The following is a 2,965-nucleotide window of genomic DNA, read 5'->3' as shown; positions in this document are numbered from 1 at the left end:
ATGTGTGTACATTAAAAATGTTCCAAATCACATAGTCATTGTTTGCTTATATGTGGACGATATGCTGATAATGAGTAATGAATTGCCAACATAAATGCTACTAAGCGTATGCTAACTAGCAAGTTTGATATGAAGGACTTGGGAGTTGCTGATTTAATTCTGGGAATTAAGATCCATAAGACTCCTCAAGGTCTGGCGTTGTCACAATCTCATTATATTAAGACAGTACTTGAAAAATTCAAGCACTTAGGGTTTAAAGTTGCAAAGACTCCAATTGATGTGAATCTTGCATTAGCAAAGAACAAAGGCCAAAGCATATCACAATTGGATTATGCTCGTGTGTTGGGATGCTTAATGTACATCATGAATTGTACACGACCAGATATAGCTTGTGCTATAAGTAAATTGAGTCGATACACGAGCAATCCAGGTCAATCTCATTGGATGGCAATGAAACGAGTTTTGGGATATTTAGAACATACCTAGGGCTTTGCTTTGCACTACAGAAAATATCCTGTGGTGATTGAGGGATACTGTGATGCAAATTGGATCACCAGTTCAGCTAATTCTAAGTCCAACGTGGATATGTATTCACTATTGGTGGAGGAGCGGTATCTTGGAAGTCGTCCAAACAAACTTGTATGGCCCGCTCTAGAATGGAGGCTGAGTTCACAGCCTTAGATAAAGCCGGTGAAGAAGCTGAATGGCTCCGGAATTTCATGGAAGACATTCCACTTTGGCCCAAACCATTGGCACCAATATGCATACATTGCGTAGTCAAGCGGCAATTGGAAGGGCAGAGAGCGTTATGTATAACAGTAAATCTCGTCATATACGACGAAGACATAAAACCGTTAGGAAATTACTCTCTAGAGGAATTATCACGATTGACTATGTAAAGTCAAGTGATAATGTGTCGGATCCACTTACAAAAGGCCTAACTAGAGAGGTAGTTGAGAAATCATCAAGGGGAATGGGACTATGGCCGAGAACAAGTCATTGTGGCGGTAACTCTACCTAGAAGACTGGAGATCCCAAGATATAGGTTCAAGGAGATCAAACAAAGTCATTAATGACGGTTCAACATTGTCAACTAAACTTTTGGTCCATTCTCGTGATGAGACGATGATCAGTACCAAGGATAAAGCATTAAGGATTTTTAATGATTTCTAAATTTGATACGGGGTATATCAAATAGTGTATCTAGGGGATGACACGTTTAGAAATCACCTATGTAAGTGTGAAGTGTTAGCCGCTTCAAGGAGAACTTTGTAAGGCCAGTTCTCTACGCACTTATGAAACCAGGCGGTGTTCAAGGCTGAAACAAACATAACAATGAGAACCAAAGACGGTTAAGGGTTGGTTGTGTGACTTATGGTTGTCTAGGTATACACCAAAGTTCGACGGTTCAAAGATATCAAATCTACCGATTGACCGAGTATATACGACATAAGTTCACTACGGAAAGTTCAAAGGAAAACCTACTTATCCAGATGCAATTAATCGTTGCTTGCAAATCAAACAACTTTTCATGCATATTTCCGTGATATAGTCATTCCCCATTCATTTGGGGGATTGTTGGGTTTTAAGCATTTAATATGGCTTAAAAGAGGGTGAATGGGAAATGGAGGAAATTGTAAGTTTTAAGTGAAATTTTAAGTTTCCCCCTTTGATGAAGGAACATTGTCCCATATTGGAAGAGGAAGAGGTTTTTTATGGGTATATAAGCAATTGCTCTTTTTCTAGCTCTTAAAGAGTCGAGAAGAAGGCAAGCCTCGCGCCATCGTCGTCGTCGTCGCTCGGCTCGGCTTCAGCTTCGGCTTCGGATTCAGCTTCAGCTTCGGATTCGGATTCGGATTCGGATTTGGATTTGGTCAAATGATCGATTGATTGATTAATTTTTTGGACCAAATTTATTTGTTAATAGTAAAATATTAACGGAAATGTTATTAAATATTTATTTTAATAACAGAATATTAATATTAAAATAAATATTAATATTAAATCCAATCAGTTTTCCGTTTTTAGTTGTGTAACTGAAAATTAAACTACCCTCTTTAATTTTTCCTCTTTATTGTTGAGTAAATAGCTATTTATGTTATGGCATTTATGTTGTGGCCGTTTTGCATAAACAACCATTCTGAAGAGTTGCACCTCTTCAGATTTCAGCCCAATATTGGCTATAAATACAAGTCCATTCTGCTCAGAATTTCTATACGATTTTCTGAGTTTCTCCTCCTTTTTCTGCATTGTTTTAACTTCAAAGAAAGCAACAGTAAGTGTGATTAGCTACCAAACTTTGTGTTCGCTGAAACACTGGGGTTTGAAGTACCACTACACCAGTGTGTAATTCGTTCTATCCTGGGAGGAAATAATCCATAACCTTGGGTACTAGTAGGGGATTAAATTTCTTAAGGAATCACTGTGAATTTAGTGGGCTCTAAATTCTGTTTATGTTTTTCGTTTCTGTTTATGTTATTTTATTTTCTCCCGAATTATTTTATAAATACAGTTTACTAACAAGCTTAAGGAATTTAATATATTGTATTCTGTATTTGTGTTATATTCACTGTTTTGGAGTTTAAAACCTTTGTGATTTTTTTACTCCGTTGGAGATTATAATCTACGTGATTTTAACGTTTGTTTGTGTCATTCATTTACAGAAATGACTAATGATAACGGGAACCAGGCTGTTCCAATGGTGACTGCCAATGCATCAACAAGCCGAACACCGGCGTTGGCACCAGCGGAGAAACCCGAAAAAATTTTCGGGTTAGATTTCAAGCGGTGGCAGCAGAAGATGTTCTTCTACTTGACTACTTTAAGTCTGCAGAAGTTCATCAAGGAAGATGTTCCTGTTCTGCCCGATGAAAACCAGAGAATGAATGCTTTCTCGTGATTGAAGCGTGGAAGTATTCTGATTTTCTGTGCAAGAATTATGTTCTTAGCGGACTGGAGGACGATT

This window comes from Nicotiana attenuata, chromosome 11 (assembly GCF_001879085.1).
Source record: "Nicotiana attenuata strain UT chromosome 11, NIATTr2, whole genome shotgun sequence".
NCBI classification, from domain to species: Eukaryota; Viridiplantae; Streptophyta; class Magnoliopsida; order Solanales; family Solanaceae; genus Nicotiana; species Nicotiana attenuata.
Note: the sequence above shows the minus strand (reverse complement) of the source record.